Source organism: Rhipicephalus sanguineus, unplaced genomic scaffold, assembly GCF_013339695.2.
Source record: "Rhipicephalus sanguineus isolate Rsan-2018 unplaced genomic scaffold, BIME_Rsan_1.4 Seq363, whole genome shotgun sequence".
NCBI lineage: Eukaryota > Metazoa > Arthropoda > Arachnida > Ixodida > Ixodidae > Rhipicephalus > Rhipicephalus sanguineus.
In genome coordinates, this window is record NW_023615104.1 from 1 (window position 1) to 27,876 (window position 27,876).

The window sequence follows — 27,876 nt, forward strand, 5'->3', positions numbered from 1 at the left end:
TTTCACATTATTTCAATTTTGTGGCATACTATTGCACATCAAAAGCCATTTTTAGATGTTTTTTATGTTACTTTTCCGATTTTTAGCGCATTCTAGCACCCTCGGCTAGAGGGCGCTGGTGTCAGCCACATCGCCATGGAGATCTTCCTGATTGAGCCCGATCGCGATTTAAAGGTCGCGTGTCGCAGCTCTAGATCCAGATCGGGCCCAATCGCGATAGAAAGTGACCGTGTGACGCCGGTATTTGTAGGTTTATTTCAAATCCTTCAAAACTCGCTGCTGGTATTTGTAACTATATTCAAAACGTTACAATGTATAAAGTTAGCACCCGTTATTAGAGCTTTTCTGTTATCGTCATACGTCTTGCGTATCTCTCATTTATTCTTTAACGCTGCGCACCCAGTAATTTCAAATCACTAACAGCGTGTGCGTTTTCAACGTGACGTAACATTCTTCTCAGGAAAGTTATTCAAAGCAGACACTTGAATATTAGGTGTATAGTAAAGCATTTGATTTAGCTGTATTGTCTATGTAATGGTGCGTGCTCTTTGTATCGCATGAATTAAGCTGTTTGCCACTAGAAGCAGTGTGAGCACTGGAACAGTTTGAAGTGATTATATAAAAGAACAACTGCTTCATACGTGGCCATTTAAGAAGCATGTGAATTGAGGAACTGACTCGATTTCTTGCCGCTTTAAAATGTGTATTGTTTGTGCCATGCTTTGGTCTTGCAGCAAAATTTCAAGTGCCGTTTATCATTGTTTAATGCATACATTACATGCAAACATTCTGCCCCAGCTGCTTTGGATAGTTGGACTGCATGAAGGATTCAGAATGAAAATGCACAAGTAGCTTCCATGACTAAAAAATGTAATAATAGAACACAGGGAGTGCATTTGACTAGATGCAGATAGACACTTTTATTGCTTGTGTATTTGAGATTTGGTTTAATTCACCACATCAGTACATTAGCATACAACAGAATGTGCTTCTTATGGTGAGGATAACGGGAAAAGAGCTGCATATGTGCAGCTTGACTAGCCCTGTCACCCCCAAAGGCAGCAAGGGAAAAAAATTCATTTCGGTACTAAACTATGATAATGCTGTAAATAACTTTATAGCATCACACATTACATTAAAATGTGGGGATCTCCTGAGGGAGCAAGACTTTGTGCAGTTACCAACTTTGTTAAAGTTTGTAATTAATGCACAGGTTGGTTGAAAGCTTGCCTTTTTGTTTAGGTCATTGCAGTTTTTCTTGAAAAGCTGTATTACAATCTCATCCTATCAATAATGTGTACTGTAATGAAAGTATGGGCTCTTCCTTGGGAACAGTGTTTGCAGGAGCAGTTGTGTATGGGCTGAGGTGGCCAATAGACTAGGTAACGCTTCCTTACCTCATTTAGATGCCTTCAGTCATATTGCATTAGTATTTGAGTGTAAGCCAATGTTAAGATTACTTAGTGGCAATTTTGAGATTGAATATGAATTGAATATTAAAAATAATTTATTCTTATTCAAACTTTGGATAGCTGTACAAATTTTGTTAATCAGAATAGAGTTTTTTTTAATTGCATAACATTTCTTACATGCTTGTGCGCAGTTGTTACTGATTGTTGATTTTTATTGTCACGTCACACTTTGCTGGTGTGTTATTTCAGAAATCTGTACATCCTCTACCAAATGCTGTCATATGAGTCGGATTTAAAAGAAAAAGTTGCTGTTCTTATTGCATGCCTGTTTTGACTAAAGTTTCCTACCCACCACAGCCATTGGACGGACCCTGATCCCACGCTACTTCCGGAGCATATTCGAAGGAGGCGTCACGGATCTTTACTTCAACCTGAAACACCCCAAAGAGTCATTTCACAACACCACTATCACACTGGACTGTGACCAGTGCACCATGGTAACACACCATGGGAAATCTCCTTATAGCAAGGTGAGTGTCCATGATAAATAAATATAGAAGGGTAGTTAGGACAGTTGCGTGCCTTTTATGGCATAAGTACACACTGTTTGTATGTGGTAATCACGTTTCCGTAAGCATCATGTTCTCTGTTAAAACCAAATGAATCCAACAGACAGTTAGGTCAAGTAAAGCATAGGGGGACATTAATTGTTGTCTTTAACTGTAGTGTAGTAATTAGGATGTGAATTGGAATGAATTAAAGTTGATGTCAATTTACATCCTAATAACTACACTACTGTTAAAGGCAACAATTAATGACCTCTATGCTTTCCCTGACTTAATTGTCTCTTGGATTCATTTGTTTGTGTCTTAACAAAGAAACGAGCCCCTCGAAAAAATTCCCCTTCTTATGTTCTCTGTTAAATGACCTTAACTAAGTACAGTGGATTAATCTAGTGTTTATATTGGCACGGCTGACTTCTTAGGAAACACTGTTTTTCACTTTTTTAGATTTGTTTTGTATTCCTTGTTTGGTTCATGTGAATGTTACCAAGTTTCAAGACCCAGTAGAGCTACTACATGCAATGTACTATGGTAGGCACTGGTCGCACCATATGACATTTCAGGAGTTGCTATGGGGTCTTGCCCAAAAGCAGTGGTAGAGAACAGGAGCAATGCGAATGACTTGTGAATATCTACTCACAATTGCTAAGAAACTGGTTTTGCATGCAATTTTGGTGTCTTTAGCAGCATACAAGCACCACGTTGTCTGAGCCATGTGACATGACGCGAGTGCGTATAGTGCGATTCTAGGGCACAGAGTAGTCGCTCTAGCATGCACATAAGGGAAGCAGGCACTTTGCAAACCCTGTATTTATTAACAGTATTAAAGGTACCAGTTTAAAAGGGAGATGGAGACTACAAGGTATACCATGCTATCATATTGGTATAAGACAATATCACTTCAAAATGGCTGGCAGAAACTGTCTCAACACCACAGATGCATATACAAAGAGACGTATCTTTTATGAATTCATTTCTTTACTTTTTTTCATCTGTTGTGCTGAGTGGCTGGTCCTTGTAATAGAGCAGAAAATGCAATTAGTCATGTTTAAAGCACGGCCCTAAGTCACATAAATAGCATGTTAAGGACCATCGTAACATAATTGAGAATAGTAGCTCAGCGCCACTTAGAACCGTTTTCACTACTTGCATAGTAGCAGGCCCGTAGCACCTATTTTTATTATTATTTAAAGCTTCGGTGGGGGGAAGGGGGGAAGCTAGCCCCCCCCCCTTCCCCCCCTCCCCACTGGCTACGGGCCAGCATAGTAGCCAGTTATTATATTAAAGGTGGCAGAAGCATGGCTCCTGCATTACATGCCATGAAGGTTTCAAGTTGGGTGAAGGTTAGATGTTGATATGTATTGTATAAAAAGATGGTAATTTGTCTTCAACTAGTCTTCAGTTCCAGGTTAAAGCTCAAAAACCTAGAAAACACAACTCCTGGTTGTGTTTTCCACTTTGTCAACGTTGTTTCCACCTTGAAGTGTAGAATGGTTGACTTTTGTCCTTTGAGATCTGTTTTATTCAAGTAAATTTTGGCTGCTCGTGAGGTGGAAGGAAAAGTGACTTAATTATTTGTATGATCTAATATTTTGTCCACTCTCCCACATCTACTGTATTGATAGAAAATGCTGTATACCTGTCATACTGACAAGAATATACTGAATAATTCATGTCATTGTAAATGTGGCTGGAATCCTCTAAGCCCCTAAAAGAGAATTTTGGTAGTGCTCTATCCAGCCAACTTGCCCAACGACATGTTCTCCTGCAATATGTTCCACAATTTATCATGGCAAATTTTCACACTGCTTTTCCATATTCAGTTTCCATGTGCTTCGAGTTGTCGATTAATTTGTCATTGTGCTACCAATTACTAGCCTCCTGGTTAGCTAAATTGGTAGAGTGACCACCCTGGAAAGATTTTGTCCCATGTTTCAACACTGGACCAGGACGAATTTTTCATCAACGAAAAGGCTATTCTGACTCTGCAATCCTTATGGATTTCCTTGTAGCTTTGTGCTAGAAACACGTATGTGTAGCACCCCTGTTTCCTGTGTAAGCACTTATTGTTTGCTATGGGCCCAATGATCGGTATTAAGAGCCTGCAGTATACTTGCATGGCTAACTACATTGGCATAGGCGATGGGGCAGGCATTTGATGGTGTCTCTTTGAGATACAAAAATGCCCCCCCGCAAGGTACCTTTGCAGAAATGGCGCAGGAAAGCTGACGTTCTGAGTGTGGTGCAAGCCATTGAATCTCTGCTGGGCTAGCAGAAGGAGGAAGAACAAGGATGCACGAGTGGATAAAGGCTCACATGTTCATGCCCTTCTACAGCTGTCTAGAGTGCGTGACCAGTGAGCTTCCGAGAGACCCTTACGCTGCCTGCCGGAGAGCGCTGCCTTCCATGCATTGAAAGCCTTACTGGGGGAGCTGTAGATGTATATGATGAAATTTGAGCGTGCAGGGTTCTTGAACATGCAGATACTTGCTAATACTAGTAGTACAAGTACTGAAGCTAAAACACTGTTGCAAGCCGTGTCACTACTGTTCATTGCTTCAGAGCAGGTGCCCCTTGGAAAAAAAAAGGGAAACTGATACAGAAAGGCGCACAGCCTTTGCAAGCCTGAATGCTTTGCCTATTTGCGTAATAATGCTATGGCTCACATTCATTGGCAGTGAGGTGGAACTTTACTATAGAGGGACTGTTTTGCCTATGTAAGTTAATAATTGCGTCTCCTAATAGCAAACTTAGTGGGTGGGCAAGATGTGGGCATCACAATAAATTTGGTTATTAATCATTCTTATGTCCTTTTAAATTTTTTTTGCTGACAGCTACTGAGTATATTAGAAATTATTGTTAAGTATAATTTTATTTTGATGGCCAGTTATTCATTAATGGCTGCAATGTACAGCTGCAATATCAGGTGAAAAACAGTAAAGGAAGTAGCCTCGAAGAAGTGTTTATTGTAGGGGTTTCCCCATTGATACTTCTGACCCTCTGTCAATAGGGGAAACAAATGGCTGCTTTATATATATATATATATATATAATATATATATATTATATATATATATATATATATATATAAATTATTTGCTAAAGCTACTACTTACTAGTGAGCTTATGAAAAAAAAAACTTGCACTTCTTCTCTGTCATGATATTCTTTGGATACTTGGAGCACATTGCATTATAGAAACTTTGTGTAGTTTCTTGTGCTGCTAGGTTTTTGTGTTGTAAGTAGGGGTGTGCGAATAGTAAAATTTCATCTCGAATCGAATTTGAATTGAATACTGCCGAATAGCGTCCAAATATACCGAATATCGAATCTAATATGAAACATTTTATTCAAAATTCAAAGAAAGAACAAAGAAATGAAATCTGCTCATGTTCTCGAGCACAGAACGCTGTGAGTGACTGCTACCGAAAGACTACAAATTGTCATGCAGAAACACAAGCTGCTCCACATGACCTGGCGTCAGGCTTTCTCGTCAAAATTTTACGGTGTTTCCTGCAGTTGAAACATGCGCTCCTGGACATCAGTAGCAGGGATGGGAAGGTATCAAGGCAATTTTGGCAATGCCCGTATAAATTACAGCTCCATGCTCTTTCCAGTATTTCAAAGGATCATCCGTTCTTGGATCAGGGGTTCATTGAATCATTTTTGAACCTCTTGACTATAAGGTCTGAGCTCAGTGTGCGGGGTATTTTTTGACGCTAGCAGTTCGACAGCCTCCCAGCCTGTTCCTTAGCTTTCTTTTCTGGAGCCATGACGTGCAGAAATGACACGATCTCCTTTAAAATAAATGTGAGCTCGCTTCTGAACCAGGATGTTGATGAAAGCTTAACGCAAGGCCTACTGTAACGATGTTACTTTTAGCCACCCCCACCCTAACAAAGTTGCACCATTGGCCTTTGTAGCATTTTAGATATTCGTCCTGTCGAATTATTCGAAATGTCGAATACTAGCTATTCGAAAGTCAAATCGAATTAGTATTCGATTAGGTATTATTCGATTCGAATTCGAAACTCGAATATTTGCACACCCCTTGTTGTAAGGTACAGTGTTCCAGACTTAACATCCACATGGTGGCCTCCATGTGCTTTGTCTAGTCTGTAGCACTTGTACATACGACTGATGCATGGCTAGGTAATGAATAGAGGCCAGATTTTTAGGCGTTATAAAAGTGTCTTTTAGGCATCAAAAATAGTACGCGACCTGTATCTACGACAGGAAGGCAAAAAAAATGCTGTTGTTTATGATGATGAAGGCGCCAGCAGTTGAACATAGCCATGCAGTTGTCCTTTGTCCCGCGTGGTTCACGGGACATGGTCTCTCCGTTTATTCAGAGCATAGTGAGTCATGTGTCCACTGTCGAAATAACAAACTCTTAGTGTCTTTCTTTTCGGCATGATTGAGAAGGGAAAAGCAGGAGCAGATAGCCAGGTTGCTAGAAGGCCAGAAGGGAGGGATGCCTCCTATTGGCCGTGTCGAATCACATAGAGCCTATATCTCCCCTGGCGGTGAACACCTTAAATGTAAACTACAAACAAAAACAAAGCCACGTGCATGTCACATTTTTCTTTCTTCTTTGCCCATCACTCCTTTCCCCTGGTGGCTCTGTGGTTTTGCAATGGCCAACCGCTGTGCCCATGTCAGCGCGGCGGCGTATGCTAGCCAGCACATGCCACTTCAGTGCAGCTAATGGTTGTTTTCCGGAAGTTGGTCGAACTGGAGGACTAGGCTGAATGCCACAGAGTTCCAAAGAGTCAGTGTTGCCCGGTAACATGAATAACGCCTTAAGCTACGCCGAAAGCGAACTGAGGCTAAATAATTCATGTAGGGGCCAATTCTGAAAATAGGCATTTATAGGCACTAAAAATACTATAAAAGTCATTCTTACCTCTTATTCATGCTCATATATCAAAGTGGGGCAATAGGGGAGCAAGGAACAAAATAGGCATTTGCCTAAAATTTGGTCTCTAGTGATGAAACTGTTGCAGATGATTCAGTCATCTTGAATTGAATGAGTAGCAGTTTCCGGGTAATAACTAACTTGATAACTGGTTTGTGTTCATTTAAGTGTTCAAATAGCAGTGTTTTTTGTGAAATTACCTGTGCGAATTTCCATGAGAGAGGTCTTACTATAGGTTGCTTTCTAGTGGAAAACTGTCATGGCTTTCTTCATTGACTTTACAATCTGAAAAGCAGTCATTGATTAACCTATCAGGTATGCCGTAAACTTTATCGTCAGCTTTCCACAGTATGCTGGCCATTTCAAATGGTTCAGCTGTGTGTAACTGCTCTCGTGTCAGTTGTTACAAAGCTTTTATTTCCAAATTTTCTTCCCAGGTAAATGCAGGTGTTGCTGCTTCCCAAGTGCTTTAAAGTAATTTGTCATGTTGAACTTTTTTCATTGTTGTGTTTTGGCAGAGTGTTTGGTTTTTTTTTGTTTGTTTGCATGAATTAAGGGAGAAGTAGTGATATAAACATTAGTAGTAAGGCATTTAACGTGTTTCGCATTTCTCAAAGGCAGCAGAGAGATAACCTGTACTCACACGACAAAGCAAATCGCAATCTGAGCTCGTGGATTGTTTATCACATGACCCGTTCCCTTAGCGCTTCTTCGGGCCATGTGAAGTGATTTGTGAAATGACAGAGGCTCAAATCGCACTTCATATCGTTGGCGAGAAACTCCAAAGTGCTCCTCTGTTGTGTGAATGCTAGCTGCAAAGCGATTCGAATCACGTTGCATGTCACATGACTTATTCATCCACTATCATATACGTCGTGTGAATACACCTCTGGGTGGGGTGATGAAATTGAGAAGTTCACAGGCAAAATGGAATCTATTAGTGCAAAACAGGTTAAATTGAAGGTCACAGGGAGGTCTTTGTCCTGCACTGCACATAAAGCACAGTAGACTTGTGATAACTCAAACTTTCGGTAAATTCAAACAAATTTCAGTTTTTGGTTGGCACACTATGTTTTCAATGAATTCTAAGGCCGCCTGTAATTCCAACTGCTACATTGCATTAATTCGGTTAATTCATACTTTTTGCTTGTTCGTTCCTGAAAATATCTGCTGCCTTTGTCGCTTCTGGATGAATATTTTACTAAAGCTGGTTGCCTGGTTACTGGTCTAAATTGGTTTGGCCACATCAGAGTGGCCAAACCACTCACGCCAACAATTGCATATTGATTGAGGAAGAAAAAAAATTGAGACTGTCTGGACTTGATCTGTCGAGTGTGGAACACTTAAGTCACTTAACACGGCAGTTTTCTTTGGTCCCCTCCTTCCCACTTTACGAATAATCTCTCGATATCATGTCCCCAGGTTGGCAGCCAATAGTAATAATAATATGGGGTTTTACGTGCCAAAGCTACAATATGATTAGTATAAGGCACGCTGTAGTAGATGGCTTGAGAAATTTCGACTAACCGGAGTTTGTTAATGTGCACCTAAATCTAAGTACATGGGCCTCTAGCATTTTGCCTCCATCGAAAGGCAACTGCCGTGGCTAGGATCGAACCCGCGACTTTCATCAGCACCTGAGCACATTTGGCAGGTATGTATACCTGAATGGTTCATTACAACACAACTTGTAATGTTGCCCCGAGTTGTATTTATGAGAACTTCTGATTTTCAATGAAATCCTGGTGTCCCCTCAAGTTTAAATTATCGAGAGCCTACTGTAGTCTGATGATGATGGTCAATTTACTGCGTGGATGTATCATCAGGTACTGTGCAATTTTGATAAAAAGATCCTTGTTTCCAGTGTATGTAAAAACTTGAGCATGCATTTTCTTCTTCAGTTTCCTTGTCATTGTGTTAGCTACCATTTTATTTCGTCATGCATAGGTGATTTTCATGTTCGCAGACAATCTATGGCCTCAAATATATTGTGGATGACCTGGATAGGCTGTGTTGGCCTTCACTTTTCGGCCTCAGGATTTGCCTTTACAGATTTGTCGCTTGTGGTGGTTGTGGTTAAAAATAATCTGGTGTAGTGTCCGAACACTTGAGCACACTTAAGCAGTGATGTTACTACCATGTGCACTTGGCGTCAGAAGTTTGGAATGGAGACTACTAGGTCTGAAAAAGCCTTGAATTTTCCACCAATTTGTGACTGTGTTCAGTCTGACTGCACAGTGCATGTTGTTAGCACATTTTAGAACAGGCCTGAAATCTAAATTCAAGGCAACCTGCCGAAGCAGCGGGAATATTCAGCTTTTTCTTTTGTCTCGTGCTCCCTAAACTTAGTATGACACTGACTGTGCATCATACACCAGCCCACACTATGTGAATTCAAGTGTTCTAATTTTCCATGGCACATGTGAGCACAGCTCTGACCAAGTTGTTCTCATTATTGCCTTTAGTTTTAGAAGAGTGTTGTTGTATTTGCTTCATTGTGCATCACGTATGTAGTACGGCTTGACCAATATATTTATACTTTTAACCTTTGTTTTCTCTCAGTACAGTTGGCCCAGCTGCTGCACCAGAAAAGCTGAAATTTGCTCTTATAAAGTGAAATCACAGTAATTCAGAATCTCTTAGTTCAATTTCAACTTGATACTTAGTCTAACTAGAGTCATGTATATTTGAAGTCATGGAACTGTGCAGCTTTTTTCTGGCCAACAAGAGCCGAGGGCTATTACTTTACCAGCCACGATAACTTGTACCATAGTAATTGAGCTTCTGAGCTTAGTATAAGTTAGAGCCGTAGTGCTCACATCGCCTCTTTGTGGAACTGGTATAAAGTGCTGTTTGAGCAGCATTTTAGCATACTGCCACTGCATGCTATGCTTTAGTGAACAAGCATATTAATATTGGTGACACTGTAAAGGTTCAGTTAGGTCGTTAGGATGTTTGGCATTACTGGTGTTAAATGCTGATAGGGGCACAAACCCACAGTGTTGTTCGAGTCAAGCAGAAAAAAGTGTTGTACTGAGGTGTCACTGGTGCCTGCTCTAAACTGAAAGTAAATGCCTGCTTGTTAGTGAAATCATATCAGACTCCACCTATGAATAGCTCTCTGTAAATGCGTCAAATTGATACGTTATTTCAAGGCACTTGATATTCTATTGCAGCAAAAGTAATGTCGTAATGCATTACTTTATGTGTGTTATAGTAATTCTAATTCCATTGTAATTAAATATCTATTTATTCTGAAGTCATTCATGCCTTGTTTTTACATAAATAGAATCAAATCTCAGGAGGATTGATTGTTGGGCGAGTTGGTAATTCATGATGAATGCAAATAGTGCAAAAAAACGTAAGACTAGACGAAGAAGGCTACAGCACAAGGGCATACTAACAACTGAACTTTTATTAGAAAGACTAAAATATATAGGAAGCCCAAACCACATGTTCACCACAAACACAACCTAAAACCTTAGATGTGCGCATCCAGGTATGTTATCTCGCCTTATTTAAAGCAAGGGAAGGCTTTGCCACACAGTCATCTCCAGCTTTCAAAATGAAAAAAGCCTCAACGAGCTTACGTGCCGTTTGGTCCCTATGACGTGCGAGCACCTTCGCATCAGACAAGCGAGGAGTACACCTACACTCACGGCAGTGCAGGGCCAAATTAGACGACTGCTGCTCATTCGAAGATCAACGGTGATCCTGCAGGCGCGCATTCAGACAGCGGCCTGTTTGTCCTATATAGTATTTACCGCACGTGAAAGGCACCTGATATACAACTCCCTTGCCACAAGCCGAAGGGCTGTCCCTGTGTTTCACCTTGCACTCATGCCATTTCTGCACACTCCCATCCACCTTCGTTTCAACAGCGGCGCATACTCTACCAGTCTTACGTTTTTTTTTTTTTTGCACTATTTGCATTCATCAAATCTCTGGCTAGAAATGTAGTGCAAATTCGTTTTCAGTTATGTCAATTTTGAGAAAAGAAAAATTATACTTCAGATGTGGCTCGCAGGAAGTGGCACATCGAACATGGTAGTGCATTCAGCAAAGTAATCGTATATGAGAGGTTCATTTCATTCAAAGCTCAATGTATCTTGCTCTCTTAGCCCCTAGTCGTTACAAATGGCAAAACAAGTGGTGTACACAATTGTGTACATAGCGTGTCAAAGGGTTTAAAAGACTGAAGAGCACACCCAGTTTAAAATTGAGTTTCCTTGGTTAATCTGTTAAAATTTTTTAAATGAAAACAATCAGTTGCTTGTAATTTGAGTGTAAACTTATATTGGGAAGTTTACACAGTATTTCTAGGTAGTTACTTGCCCTAGTTACTCGCATAATTTGCCGACTTCCTTCTTATTCTAGAGCCTTGAAAATAGGAGGGCACCAATTATTTAAAAATTTTGCAAACATGACCTCAATAATGTCGTGGTATGCACAATGTTGTATTTGCTTGATTCCAATAGAAAAATTTATTGACCAGAAGTGGAAGGAAGTGACAAGGGGCAGTAAACGGACACAACAATAATCCCGGATCCCAGAACGCTGCTCACTGCAGTAAAACCTTGTTATTATATACTGTCTGGCAACACGGCATAACTATGCACTAACTGCCAAGACGTTTCCTTCCTTTTTACCAAGGTGTAGGGAAAAAAGAAAGAAAAATTCTCAGCACTAGTGTGCAATAGCGTACAGTGGCAATGCCAAGGAGCATTTCGAAACTGTGACATCAAACATGGTGGCAGAGTAAATGATTCGTTCAGCTTTTCCTGATGCTTGTATGTGTTGTTTTAAAGCGATTTGCTAGTGTGTGAACGCCAGCACCCCGTCATTAAAATGCGGTGCCTGCTGCTGCATGGATCTAATCGTACCTCTAACTGTTTATGTGCAGAACATTGCCTACTAAACTAAGCTCATGCCGCTGCCGCCGCGGTGATTAATGTTCTAAACATCTGTGTATGCTGGGGGAGTATCTGTGCAGTTAAGTATTTGTTGTAGCCATGCATCTCCTGACCCATACATGGTTGCAGCACATATCTTGTTAGTCTGATGCAGTGACAGCGGCCTACTCATGTCTTCAAGGGATGTGCACTTGAAGCAGTCCTACCCAAGTAGCTGACCGAGAACAAAAGTACGGTGCATTTGGGTTGTTGCCCATGAAAAGTTTGCAGGATGCCTAGGATGGCATGCACATACAGACTTCCAAGCAAATGGTTTAAGATGCTTATCGCAATAGAGTTGTCTGTGATAAGTTATACTGCCCTGTTTGTCACATTTGTATTTCGAAAGGTTACTTATGTAGCCGTTGTAATGAATTCAGAATCATTGGTCCACCGGTCTCTCTGCACATACTGGAAAATATGGAAAATATTTTGCGGCACATTGCAGCCACACTGCGAGTTGAGGGGCACAGTTAACCTGACGAAAAGAGATCGTGATGTGCACTATGAAGATTCCAGCTCGGTTGGAGATAGGTCACAACTACATTTCAACGATTTCTGCTTTTTAAAGATGTGCACAGTAGTGTTATCTTACTATGATGATTCCCCTGTAGGAAGCTTCTTCCTGAATTTTTCTTTAATGTGGTTTGTCACTTGTAATATTTTTTGTAACAGTGCAGAAGTTTATAGCTAATGTCTTGCTTCAGGAATTTGTGTTAGTATGCCAAAGCCTGTATTTTGCAGAAGTGTGCTGATGAAGATTCTTCTTATCCATAGTCCATGGGCATATAAATTGAAAACATTATGCACATTCTTTGCCATTTCAAAATACCACTGCTGCAAAACTGTCCGATTTGTACATTTATCTCCCATAAGCAGAGTTAAGATTGCCAAGACACCATTACAAGTTCCACGCATTAAAGATAAAATATGAACTTGCCAATTGCTGGTGTGCTTACAATTAAATCTCGTTACTAAACAGAGCTATTGAAGGACATTCTAAGGCAACTGATGATGTGGGCAAAGCCAAGGGGATTTTATGGATCCAACTGCTTTATCTGCATTGTCATACCTTCAATATGTCTCATCAAGGCTGAACCACATTCCTCAGCACTTACTTTCTCAGAGGAATGTGCAGAGTTTATATGCTGTCACAGCAGTGCTGCTAGTATGCTAGCGTGCAAGGTTGCCTTCATGCAAAATATGTTGTCACCCTGTGAAAGATAGACAGTTAACACATAATACCAGACTGAATGTGTGTTCTTTGAGCTGTGCTTTTTTGTTCAAACCATCCTGAATTATTGGTGTGTAAGGGGCTTAATACCACTGTTTAATGCTGTTTGCATATCTTTTGTGTATAGGGCCTACTGCATCGATTGAAAAAGTCTCTTGCCTGATATTCACATGTCCAAATATTGTTATTGCCTAGCATTGCAAGAAGTCTAGCATCAAATGGGAATAAGTGTGCATGCGAGTTTATTATAAAGCTAACAGTGATACATATGCTTCCTTTGGCTCTTGGCTTCTGCCACACGTTGCTAAAAATAATTTATTTGCCTGCCATTATGTACTGGCTGCAATGGTGCTCTACGGCTGTGCATGAAGTAGCATTTTCGATTCTTAGTCATTGGTGCTGCATTAGTATTGGGTTGAAATACCAAATTATCTTTGTGGTGAAATTAGGTTCTATTTTAGAACGTAAGACAGTCCAAACTGACCCTTAGCCTCCACTGGCCAGACACTGTTCTGGAATTCCAGCTGGATTATCTCATTATATGAGACATATGTATGGCCAAACCTTCGTCACATATATCGATATCATGCAGTTCATCTGTGTACTTTCATTAGGCCAGTTGCATGACATACATAAGGGCAAAGCTAGTTTACTGCCTGTGAGCATGTGCTCATGCCTGTTCAGTATTTTCTGTATTGTGTGAGCAAGGAGGGAGTTTCAGTAGTATGACCTGTTGCTCAGGTGGGGGTCAGGTTGAGAAGGTGCTCTGACTGAGGATATGGGAGAGGAGGCCTACCCTTAATTGATTGGGTTGCCATGGAGAGCTGGCTGTATGATCCCGTTGCCATGGCAACAGCTCCACGTGTTTTGGCTTCTCAGTTCTCTCTCCTCTTCTCCTCCTTGGTATTGATTAAAGGGCGGGCCTTTCAGTCTGTTTCCCGCCCCTTTGGAGGAAGCAGAGGGGACTAAAACTTTGTCAAAGTATTTGCATACAGTTTGGCCAAAGTTGACCGGGATTTGCTGCACTGCAGCAGAGAGAGGGTGATAGGAGGAAAGTCCAAGGTTCTAGAAATGAGGGATTCGTCGGAGTATGCTGGATAAAGTTTCTTTGGTGGTGGCCCCCCCTTTTTCCCTTGTAGTTGCTGGAAAAACCATTACTTGACTTATGAATTTGTTTTAAAGTTTATGCATGTTCCTTCCTTTTTTTATTTTAGGGGCTTGGTGGGCAGTACCCAACAGATCCCCTAAAGGAGCAACTTGCCAAAGACAATGCTGTCATTGTAAGTGATGCCATGAAGTACATGCTTATAATGATTCAGTGCTTTTACAGAGGTTTGCTGTTGACACATGTGTTCTAATGCTGCATTGGGAAAAAGTATTATCTTACATTTTTTATCACTTCAATCATAAACTTGTGTTAGAGGAATAATCTGCTTTGGCACATTTGTTTTAGGTTATGGCAATTGCTATAGATTGTACACCTCTCACCGTGGTTCTAAGAAAGAGATAAGACTAATTTGATCTCCTGCACAGCCTGAGTTGCACGAGCAGTCTTGCACAAGCAATCTGTTGCTTAAGGGGTGATTCGGTTCACTTTCAACTCTTTCAGTGAGCTGTAAAGTAGTTCAGTTATCTCTTAACAACATGTATGACCTGTGTGCTTGCTGTTTTGCTACAAGAAGCTGCACTATGTCCCTGGTTTAGTCTTTTTATTCAAGTCAAACTACCCACTATCTTCTGGTGTTGTTGAGACTGTTCTTCAATCGTCTATTCTGGCTATGCCTTTCATGCAGGTTTGCACAGAGGGCCGCCTCATCCTTGAATTCACTTTTGATGATCTGATGCGCATCAAGTCTTGGCACTTTGCAACACGCACACATAGAGAGCTGGTTCCGCGAAGTCTAATTGCCATCCAGGTGAGATATGCGGTACGTTGCTCAAACTTTTTATTCTAAACATATATGTAGTATAGCACCCCAGAGATACAGCATATTTCAATAACAGTGTGTTAAAAGACTTTTTGGGAGGCATGTAACTTTATTTGCCTTCCTGGACATGCAGTAATAGTGTTTGTGCAAAATAATTCTACAGAAATATGGAGAGTTTTAGTTTCTCCGTAAGCTTCTTGTGCCGTACGGATTACCAGGTTGCCAGAGTTGTAAACGGCAGTAGCAAAATGTAGTAGCAACATGTTACCGCATTTATCCAACGACACTGTGGTTGAAAAAAAATTTTGGCGTCGTCAGTGTTCTTGTTGATGGGAAACCGTAGAAGTACTGCAAGTTAACAGTTATTTCACTACTAATGCATTGTAACGGTAGTTAAGTACAACATATTAGGCACTGCCATATTAGCCTATCGTACATGTTACGATTGACTGTGATCATAGTGCTCTCATGTTGGGAACTCAAAGTACAGACAACTTAATGGCCAGGTCACAAGCATCAATCAATCAGCCATTTCTGCACTGTGCACAAATACTTTGCCAGTGGGACATGTTCCTTCTGTGTCACAAGACATAATTATCATTGTGGAAGTAATCTTAACCCTTTCAGACGCCGCCTATGAAGAACTGTCTGTAAATGTGTCAAATAAATACGTTATTTCTAGGCACTCGATAGTCTATGCAACAGAAATAATTTCATAACATGCTAATTTATGTGTGTTATAGTAACTAATCCTAATAAAGCTGTAATTAAATGTCTGTTATCCTGAAGTCATTGATGCTCTGTTTTGGCATAAATAGAATGAAATCTCAGGCATAGTACAATATAGTGCAAGTTCATTTTTGGTTATGTCCATTTTTAGCAAAGAAGAAAATGTACTTTTCACATGACTTGCAGGAAGCAGCACATCAAGTGTGGTAGTGCCTTGCACTGTTTCGACTTTTCATTGTCAGTGAATCTTTGCATTTGTTTTATGTTTCCTTCATGCTGCTTTGGCAGGAGGGTATCGGTGACAGTTGGGTGCTGTTCTCAGATTCGTCCTTTGTTGTATTCTTATAAGAGAGGGTGTATTAGCCAAGCATGAGCTGTAGAGTTGATGATCCATGAGGGAAGCAACACACACTCCAGTACTGCCTCCGTGGTTGCAAATGTAAAATTTCACTTAGTAGAGGATGCTTTGAGAATTTACATAAGGTGGCTTAACCGAAATTGAGATAAGTTTCATTGATAAGTTTAATTAAGGATGGTTTCAGAGTTTGGGCCTCAGCTGTGTACTCACATGGCTTACATATATAACAGTGATTTCTAAGTTACCGTACCTGGTGAAGCTCACCAGCCATCTTGTAGCTCTGAGGAAAGGCCTAGGCTCCTGATGCCTCCGCCATTGAGTCATCTATCTGTAGGTTCCTAATAAATGTCTTGATTGAATAGTCGAGTCATTTGTCGACTGCACGTGATGACAAAAATTTAGAGGCGTGCATTTCACATAACAATCTACTTCCTCTAAACATTAAAGTGACTTGGTGCCATCTGTGGTCAGTTTCAAGTTGGCTGTTGTGCATTTGAATGCACATATGCATTTTTTTAAACTTCCAACAGCTCAGCGCCTAGCAGTGCACATTCTTTGTTGTACACGAAAAGCAAGAGGCTCACAAAGTGATATCACTGACTATTTCACTCCTCCACCTGATCTCAACAGTGGCTGAAACTTTCATGTGGCAACTTAAAGCTTTTGATAAAGCACAATTCTTCCTGGTTTTCGGTGGCTGAAGGGGGACGGGAGGTTGAATGAGGCGAGGATAAGACATTATTTCTCCAGCATTGAGCCATGTTAATTTGCCGTATACATTCGTGCCTTCATTCTTTGAAACTTTTATTATCACAATGTCTGTTGTTTTCTCTAAGAGTTTTAGCAAATGTAATTTCCTTAAAGGGACAGTAAAGGAAATTAAAAATTATGTCAGAGTGAAACTTCAATGTTTGAGTACATCTAAAACGTCAATACAGTAAAAGCTCGTTAATTCGACTCTCGTTAATTCGGAAAATCTGTTAATTCGGACACGTCATCTGGTCCCTGTAAATATACGCATCACTCTATGACTGAGCGCTCGTTATTTCGGACAGAATTGACCGCAAATCGGATAATTCGGCGACTTTCGGGCTGCTGGCAAGGCTCGAAAACGAAAAAAGAACAACTCGGAACAGAAGTGAAGCTCAAACGCAGCATCGCCATGTACATCAATTGTCGACTTGGCTTGACTTGAGACTGGTTGAACGCCTTTTCTTCGCGTGTGTTCTTGGCGGTGCCATTTCATTGCTTTGTTCCCATTGGTGTGCTGCATCGTTGAACGTCGTTTTATCGAGGAACGATTCAGTACGGCTCCTTTAGCTTGATTGTTGCTGGTGCTTTTGTGCTGACTTTTCGTGTGAACGCACTCTCCGCCGATGGCAACGCCGGCGAAGCGGCCCAAGTACGAGGCGAAGGACTTCACCACCAAAGTAGAAATTTTGCGTGCCCTGAAAAATGGGCTCTGCCGACAAGAAGGTGCTCTTGTGCCATGACGTCGGCAAACAATACGACTTGAGTCTCCTGAGCGCAGTTAGCATTCTTGCGTATGTGTGGCAGAATACGCCTGCGCACGCCATTGCCAACTGTTTCAGGCACAGTGGCTTTGTTGTACCCGACTCCAGCGATGCCGAAGTGTCGCCGGACGATGGTGCCGACGATAGGCAGGATTTCGGAAGTGTTATGCCTGATGCAGTGACACTAGAGGATTATATCGGCATTGATGATGGCGTTGCCACTGCCGGCTGTCTGACTGATGAGCAAATTGTCAAGGAAGTGATGCATGGCAACGAATCCAAGAACGAGAGCCTGAAGAGGAGCAGCCATACCATGAGCCACACGGGCCCCTCGGCACTGTGAAGGAAGTCGCGGAGGCCCTCGTCGTCCTTAAAGAATTTTGTTTTAGCACTGCAGACAGCATGCGAGCTGCTGAGCACCTTGAAGGGCTCAGATGTGTCCGCGCGAATTTCTGCTCGAAAACAGACACGCATCCCGATTACTTTGTAAGTAAAGGTATGTTAAAAAAACTCTTGCATTTATTGTATTTCGACCATTCGATAATTCAAACATTCGGTTAATTCGGACATTTTTCCCGGTCCCTAGAAATCCGAATTAACGAGCTTTACTGTATTATCAATAGCAGTGCTCTAGTAATTGAGAAATTAAGGTAAATGCTGGACACTATATACGTCACCAGTGGGACGTTTTGGAATGAGCCCGATGACGTCAAGAGTCCCAAGTACAAAATTATCACTAGTATTTAAGCTACTTATGATAAAAAAAGAACATTTTGAGCATTGCAAGACGTAATAAATTGCTGCTTGTGCGTTTGTTTGATTCATGGAAAAAAGAACTTGACGCTACAGTGGAGAACTGCGCGAGTTGTGCAAAAGTTCCGTTTTTGCAGGGCTGCACTCCGCTTGCGCGCGTCGCGTCTCAGCGGTAGTTTTTGTTATTGCGTACTGCTGCGTGTGCCTTGCACGCTTATTTAAGTCGCTCTGACGGAAAGTTTGACAAAATACCGTGTCCATGTGATGTTGTGTAATGTGCCCTTCAGAGCAGAAACCACAGCTTTGGCTGTTGGGCAGTAGAGGCGGGCAACGTTGGGCAAGGCAAATGTTACGTCAGGAGGCCTTTTCAGGTGTGCAATTTGAAGTGCGTTACGCTGTGCGGACCTCTGAAACTGAATTTCATTCAAAATAAGCATTTCCTTGGTAAAACCCAGCATTTCCTGGTACAAAACCAGCACTACAAGGTTTCCTGGAATGCTATTTCAACAATCAATGTCCCACTCAATATTTGCCTTTCGTGTCCCTTTAACACAGCGCCATTGGAATGACTATTGTATTTCAAATTCATGCATTGTTTCATGTTCTTATTTAGATGGTTTGCATCTGCATTACTTTGCATGTTTCGTGGTTTCTTATGTCTTTCAGGCTCAACAGCAAGACCCAGGCATGTTAGAACAACTGTCCAAAACATCACAAGACAAGGCTGACAAATTCACGCTGAATTATTTGAGGGTATGTAGAACTGCCTTGATTGGTGTAATGCGAAAGAAAACAATGTTTGTCCATTCGCTTGTAGCATGAAGCTACAAGCTACAGGGAAATTCACATGCATTTCTTAGCAAGAAAGCTTCCCCCTTGTCAAAAAATTTATACTGGTCGGAATTTGATCCCAGGTCAATGCCTATGCATGGCTTTTGCTCTGCCATCTGAGCTAGCCCAGAGGACGGCACGTTGAAGCCTCCTGGTATTCATGTATTCCAAATTGCTACTACTGTATTACAGTTAACTGCTGAGAACCCTCATGCAATATTTTACAATTATAGCATAGTGAACCCAATAACAAACAACACTTACCCAGTATTCATTGTGCAGTGTTAAGGATGAGACTTTTACCTTGTGGGGTCTCGAAAGAGCCACTCTCAGAGCAAACGGACACAGTACACGCCATTCTAAAACGAACAACGTGGACATTTATTAACATTTTGCAATGACGAGCTCACCAGCCATATCTAATAAATAACTAGTTAGATGCCAAATGACCCAATATAGTGCCAATACAACACTGAGAACATGCACACACAAACATCATAACACATGTACCGCAAATGCGGCTTCGCTGACGTTCGACTCGCCACGGGGGCCCGTGAGAACAATCCGTAGAATCACCCCCACGGACCTTCCACAAGACGACCACCGACAAGCGCTGCCAAACCCCAAAAGAGAGAGGAGTACTCATCCTCACGCGCCCGCGTAACCTGTCTCCCGGCAAGTGGCACCACCTCGGAGCACAGTACCACCTCTCTCGGCGGCAACTAACTACGCTAACTACCACTCACGGGCGCCATGAGGTGAAAACGGCTTTACAGGGGATGATAGCACCCCCACAACTCACACAGAGCATGTTGTGAACCTGAGCTGTTGCTCATTTTAAAAGAAAAACGAAAGTGTTAGCCATTTTGATACCCTTAGTGGCTATGGTGTTGCACAGCTAAGCATGAAGGCTTAGCTGTGCAAGCCTTCATGCTTGGGACCAGTTCCAGGCTTCGGCAGCTGCATTTCAGCGAATGTGAAATGTAAACAGTCTTTTGTGTTTGTGTTCAGGTGCACGTTTTAAAGAATTACACTATGGCATGTCTCATAATTGTACGTTGCTCTTGGCATGTAAAACCACAGAATCTTAACTAAAGATACTGAGCTACGAAATAGCATCAACACAAAATTACCAGCAAGTATAGCCATTCAGATTCTACTAACGTGGAACTCGCTGTGAAATCACATTTATAAACATAATAGACAGTGGTGTTTAGGAACTCCATGTTTAAAATTGCTTTCCGACACTGAAGTAAGGATCTGTGTAGCGACTTTTATGCTACATTTGCCAAGACATAAGATGGAATTCCTTATTGATTGAAAACTTGTTTAGAACAAGTACTATTGACACATTGAACCAGTCATAGGAGATGTTGGTCAGCTGCAACACATACTAATATGCTTTGTGTTTCTAGTATATTTAAATTTCCTTTTGTGTTCACGCACTGCAGCATTTGTTACATTATTAAAGATAAAGCAAATGTCCATCCATGATTTTAATCTTAGTTGAAGGTGTGGGACCCTTTGAGCATGTTTGTCCTGACAGTCTGGCATCGCTGTGCCGCTTTGCGTCATCCTGAGCCAATGCAGGAGCTGATGTCACGGCACAAGGCCTATGCACTAAGTCCCCGAGACTGCCTCAAGACAACACTGTTTCAGAAGTGGCAACGAATGGTTGCGCCACCAGGTAAGCATGCTGTAGACTCTTTCAGTAGAATAGTTGTGTTTGCACTTGCACTTGAATTCCCTTTCCTTATGTGCTTAGACTCATGCTCAGGACACAGTTTTTTGGTGATTTTTCTTTTAATTCTACCGAAGTTTTTGTTAAGCTTTTTCTTTGTGTCTATTTTGTATTCAGCTGTTAAGTTTTCTCATAGCATTCTTCAACTAGTTTCTCATTTGTTTTCGTTCAGTTGGAAGGATTCGCTTAAAGAGCAGTGGCTCAGGCTAGTGCATTTAAGTCAAGGTGTTGTTCTGGTGGGAAACATGCCACTGCCATTGCTGAGATATGATGGAGATGCTTTTTGAGTCATTTGAAGAGTGCCTAAATGCTGAAGTGGCGAAGGAAATAATCAATTTGTTAATGAACTGATTGGTTGACTCTGCCAGGTGTCGCACACCGCGGAGCACCTAATGACCTAAAATCAGCTCAAGATATAGGTATGTGGTTTCACACTGTGGGTCAATCTTTCGATCGTTTGTTTTCTCTCAGAAGCAAGCAAATTTCTACCTGGGCTACTAACAGCATGACGTTGAACACTAGGCATCGGGTTACACTGGCATTGCTTTGGATCGTGTTTTCAGATGTACAGGAATAGGCACATTCACCTTCATGGGTAGTTTTCCACGTAGAAAGCAGGACTCAAATTTTGGGAGGATGTTGTCTTTGTTACACTGTTAAATCTGGAAACTTGTGCAAAAGCTGTGCATAGCAGATTTAACCGTAAGCATAAGTTACACTGTTTATGTTTCTACAATTACAGGATCAGTTATTGAACTCTGTTTTATGTACGTAGTTAGCAGTTAAGCTACACATTGTTAGTCGTTTTGTAATGAAATAGGGGAAAAATGATTGTAAACTTAAGACGATGAGGATTTTATTGAAACAAGCAATATTTGCAGCTGCTTACTTAATGCTCCACACAGGGATGTGTAGCTCTCGAAGCTACCTTTTTTCCTCTTTACATCCGTATGAAGTGTCAATCAATGGCAGAGTTAACGAAACATTTAAGTGATGCCAGCAGAAGATGCCCTGTGCTCAGCTCTTGAATCCTTCCTCTTTGGTGATGGCACATATAGTTTTTTTTTCTTCTGTTTGTCTTCTCTTTTTTTTTTCCCCCCATTCTGGTTTTGCTTATTTCAAGCTGTCTGTCCTCTTTTTGTTGGCTTCTGCTTTTATTTTCTATGAGTTGTACTTTTACACGACACTGCGTATTAATGCAAATGCATGCCATTACTGGTTTGCATGCGTTAGCTGAAGGGCCTTGTGCATGACAACCGTTGCACCTTTCTAGTATTGTGCATTGTGGCACTGTGTGGAATAACAGCACAGTATACATGATATGCTAACAGCTTGTTAAGGTCTTTGTTACAAGTGAGCATGCGATGGTTAGTTGCTTCTTGTGTCCCGGTTTTGGGCTGCTTTGCATGTCTTGTGCTCTTATCTCTGCTGTCTTCCATCAAAACTTTTGACAAAAATTTGGTGGCTGTCTGATCTCGCCTTTCTTTTTGAAATCAGAAACCCAACGGCCTCCAAGCAAACGCCGGAAGAGGAAATCATCTGCAGCCAATACCGCCGGTGGTGCAGGCAATGCTGGTTCTGGTGGCAAGAAAAGAATATGTCGCCTGGACCTCCAAACTTTTCGCTTGCATCACAGGTGAGCGGTTGCAATAGAAATGGGGAGAAACCTTGTAGCTTAGGCCCGTATTCTGAAACGCTCCTTACCTCAGACCATTTCCTTACCTTACGTGAGGAGCCCTTCATGCCTCCTTATCTTAAGGAGCTCCTTGAGGGAGCCAGCGTATTCTGAGAGCTTCCTTCAACCTTCCTTTCTTAAGGGCCGCCTCAGTAAGGTAAGGCGCGTGTTTCACAAGTCTGGATCGAGAGTACGTGTGAAATACGGACTAACCGTCCGTTTTCAAGCAACAATAAGGAATATTTTGTAGTCATAACGAAACGTGTACACTGCTTTACGTGTGAACTACTGACTAAACGTCCGTTTCAAGCAAGAATAAAGGAATATTTTTTGTGCATAAGGATGAATAATAATGTACACTGCTTTTTTCGTGATAGGGTTCACAGCCTTTCCCGTTACTTAAATTTCGCCTGTTGCAGCAGACAAAAACAGTATGATCGAGTAACTTTGGAGCTCATTACGTTCATTGATGCATTTCAACGGCCTGTTATGTGGGAGCGAGTAATAAAGATCGTTTAAAGAGTTGAAGACGTGGGTGAGATTGATTTTCATAACCGACTAGGATTAAACTTGTGAAATCTCCTCACTTTGGTGCAAATTTGACTCGAATGTACTTATGTCCAAGTAAATTATTATGTTTACATTCAATACAAGGGCGCGTCTATCGGGTCGCGCATCGCGCCTTCGTGGATTACCTTTCTTTTTTTTTTTTTGCTAAACGAGAAAATCTTACAGCAGCGGTTCCCAGGAACCCAAGTCCTGAAAGTATTCAGATATATGTGCACGACTTATTAGTAGTCTTATTACAGCCTCGGAGTTGCATTCTGAGTTGTCACAAATGGTCGGAATATTTGAAGAATGTATATCGCCCGTCATAAGACGTGATATGCCCTCCTGGGATTCTGTCGGGTTCCTTGACCTTAAGCTCGATTTCACCCGTGATCATGTTTGCTGGACATATGAACCAGGCACGTACAGGCTCAACTCCGCACAGTAAAGTTGTCAAAAGGGTTATTGTTCGGGCTTGCTTCTACAACGCGTTAAAATAGTCGTGCTGCCACAGAGTAGGCGCAACTTTCAGGCACAGGTCACTCGCCTGTATCACGACGGATTACTAATCTCAATGGCTGAGATAATTCGCAGAAAAGGAAAGGAGGGTTGCCTGGGCATACATTGTAGCGCGTGCGGCTGCGCCCCTGTGTTTGCTAAGACCAATGTGATTTTCTGTTACCCGGAAGACCGCACCTGCCTCATTGTGGAAGCAGCCCGCATGGCATGTGAAGAATGCCATTGTTAGCCTAATCCAAACAAGAACTGTCATTCCTGGAAGACGGCAGCACGAACGGTGGGCGATGAGGGGGGGGGGCCTACCGTTTCGCATTCCTTGAGTCTGTTCTTTTTTTCTCTGTTCCTGTAAAATGCCTTGTTCTCTTCGAGCTGCGCAATATTAACGAAAAATGTTGACAGCCGTTCGGCCGCACGCTCGAAAAACACGCCTGGCAAGCAATTTTAACACGACGAGGATACAATTAGAGCGAGCTTGTGCAGAAATGCGACGGCATCGATCGAAAATAAGAGATCGGACACACTGTCGCTGACAAAGTACTGCAGAGAGGCGCCCTTTCAGTGCAAGTAGCAAGGTAAGGAGGCCTTAAGGTAGCCATAGAGCTACCTTAACTTGAGGGAGCACCAAGGAGGGCCTCAGTGAGGACCTTAGTAAGGAGCATTCCAGAATACGTGACAAGGCGTCCTCAAGCAGTTAAGGCCCCCTCATTGAGGTAAGGAGCGTTTCAGAATACGGCCTTAGTAACGGCACGAAGCATGCGGACATTCACAGTATTCCCTCTAGTCAGTCTGTAGTCTGTGTGCTCAATAAAATGTTCTCACTCTGTGGAGAACAGTATTTCTTATTATTCAGTCCTTGAGTAATATACTCAAAAAAAAGTTTACATTCTGCTATTGTCTTCATCATGATAACCAAGATTTTGGAGAAAAGTCGTAATGGGCGCACGTCAGTGCATGTAGGCCTTAATTTTTGCGCACCGTCTCGCTCTCTCTTTTAGTTCTTTATAAAAGTTTTAGGACTTTAATGCTAAAAAGTGTGCTTCGATATTTTCTGTCGTTCTATATGGTTGCGCACCGTTTTGCAAGTTGCTGCCAGAGTGACATGCTGGTCAAGGAGTTTGACTAGTGCGGGTTATGGTACATGCAAGAAATGTTTTTTTTTTTTATTTCCCTATGACCTGTTTACACGATTCTAAGTGTATCCAACCTTTGTGGGCTCGAGAGTATTAACCCTATGTGAGACAGTGGGACACATACGTCCAACTTTTCCGTCTGCAGGAAAAATTTTCTCCGACATCACCCGTTGCAATTAGCACAATGATAAGTCATTCACATCTTACCTAACTCTTCGTATTCTCGAGGAAAAATCTTTTTACCACACTTTCGAAGGGCGGTAGTAGTGTTACAGTGACGTTGAATTTGATCAATTTTTCATGATAGCTTCCGAATCTTCTTTAGATAGAAAGAACCTACCAATCAAAATATCGAATAATTTCCTCTCTTTCTGGTTTTTCAGAGAGGGTGGTTTTAGCTTCCAGTCATCACGTGTTTTTGTAAATTTGCGAAATAACTTGACCGATAAATGCATCGAAACATCCCCTGCGATATTGCCACACCATTCCTCAGCGTAATTGCGGATATTGGTGCGTGGAAATTTTTCTTGATATCATATACCTCTTGAAAAGTAGGCGCATATTCAGGGACAGCAGCTGTACTCGACAATTTCGACAGCCAAAGCAAGGACAGGCAAATGGACAGAAAAATGGTTGGTGCATGCGATGAAGTAAGCTTTACAGGATCAGACCACAGCGCTATGACGGCTCACAAGAGGCGCAGGTGCAGGGGGTGTTCTACTGCTGGAATGAGATTCCCACAACTTTCCTCAGCACACCTTGAGGAGCAATACTCTGTGCCACTTGATTCGGCCGTTTCATCCTAAATACCCTTTAATGCAATCTCGAGATGGTGCTTTCATAAGACAGTGGGACATATATGTCCCACTTTTCTTCAGTAAACTATGGGCTTGCTTTTGATGAAATTTGTTTTATACTATTTCTTTGTAGCTTATGTGAATATACCACAGCCGGTTTTTATATGACTATTTCAAAATTATAGGCAAACCCACAGAGGGTTAAAGTAAAAGAAAATGTGTATGTAATGTGCGTCTAATTTAGAAAAAAAATGCGGTGGTGCCCCTGTGTTGACACTCAGAAAATCAAAAGGCAAATACAATTTGCCTTCATAATTACGTTGCCAGATGCCTGTGCACATTCAAAGGAAAAATTCTTCCCTTCTCATGAATTTTGTGATCCAGCTTCTTTTGGCTCTTAAATTGTTTCTGGATTGGACTCGATCTTGTGCCAATGCATGGGCCTTTACCTTGAGAGGGTTCAGTTGTTGCAGGCATGCAGTCTGCACACAATGTCTGTAAGCTTGTTTTCAAGGTCTGTATACCTTGCCATTTCCAGCTTGTGAAAACCTTTCCTGGTTGACTTGCAGCTGAGGTCTCCCTTTGTTTGGGCCTCTCACAGACAAGCCTTGAGCATGCAAGAAAGATCTAATACAGCTCTGTTGCAATTGTGTTGAGCATGCAGAATGACATTGCTTATGCTCCACTACTCCACTGTGCTCTACTGGAAACAGTTATTGCGCATACAGGTCGCAGTTGAGCACGAAATGACTCTATACATGACCAGATGAAATTGTACTCCATCGTTTCCATGAACATGGTGTTGGTGTTGTATTCAATTGTAATTCATGATCAATTTTCGGGCCCATTTTCACAGAAAAAAAAACTTGAGTGCATTAGATTTGCTTAAATATGGCAAATGCCAAAAAAATGACCGGCTGATGTCAAAAGTGCAGCATCTAGGAATTCCTTGTGGCTGGTCAAAATGGATCCGCATCACATGACCGTACTCCTGAAGTGGATTAGGTGACCGTGCTCAGCTGGTCAAGAACTTCCCTTTGTTTAGGGATAGGGGGGAGGTTTTTGGCTGAGCAGGTTTTCTTTTTTTGGTTAGGTCTCTTACTGCTATGGCGATCCTGTTTCATCATTTCGTTATTTCTGTGTCATTCCTGTATCATTAGGTTAGGGGACCTTTGTTCGTGCACGAGTTCCTTCATCTCGTCTTCTCCTGCCCAGTAGCTTACATTTCATGCAGTGTAAAAAGCAACTATTTTTTTTATTTAGTTATTAGAAGAAAGAAAGCAGATGGCTGACAACAAATTAGCATGGACTAAGAAGATTAGCAAAACCTTTTATTGGGCTAGTTGGTTCATGACTTCTAAAGAAAAAAAAAATCGTGCAAAACGACACAAAGACAGACCCGTGTACCTTTCTGTCCTTGTATCGTTTCGCACTGTGATTTTTTTTTTTCAGAAGGCTGAGAGGAAGATGAGTAAAGTGTTGGCAGATTAGGAGAGAGCAGTAAGGGCGGTGAGAAAAAAAAAATGGGGCCATTTGCAAATCCGAGGCATTAGAGTTAAACATCAATATAACAGAATTTGATAAAATGGAATTCTTTATATGACAAAGTATTTAACATTTTATAACTTCATGTCTGTAGAATACCATGCATTTTTAACCTCAATGTACAGCATGCCCCAGCTAACTCTAGCCAGAGATTAAAAATATGCTGGCACACTTTACAGCTACTCAACCAAATGCATGTTGCTGACTATTGCACGGAGTAGGTTGCACTATTTTTTATGTTGTGCTTAATTTCTTAGTAAATTAACTAACTTCTAAAGCAACGAAGCCTTTGCCTAGAAGCTAAAGTTAATCTCACCTGGAAGCCAGTACTCATATTCATGGTGGACAACCTCAGGCAATACTTGCAGTTTTATAAGGTGCGAGATTCCTCGTTGGAAAAATAAGAATATTCTCATGACATTGCCACTCAGTGCACGTTTAATGTGGTATACTTCAAGAGGGTTCTGTTAGAGACTTGGTCTTAAGGCGGCGGTCTCACTCCGGCGGCACGAACACGTCGTTTTGTCACTTTTCCAGCCGACGCGGCGGCTGTTCTCCGTGCTTTATATAGTTGACTTATATATCAATGAAAAGCTTGATCTTTGTACTTTTCAAATATATTTATTAAAAACAAGTCAACTATTAGTATTTGGGGATGGACAGCCGAGAATAAGCGCAAGTTACACGGTTTTGGCTGACTGTGCCTCAGCAGTGACCATTTTTTGAAAAA

The 27,876-nt window shown here is 41.6% G+C and overlaps 1 pseudogene; it reads left to right on the forward strand.

Annotated features, from left to right (window-relative positions):
* The first annotated feature begins 1,752 nt into the window (after positions 1 to 1,752).
* Positions 1,753 to 27,876, forward strand: part of LOC119377134 (LIM domain-binding protein 2-like) — a 38,081-nt pseudogene continuing 11,957 nt past the window's right edge.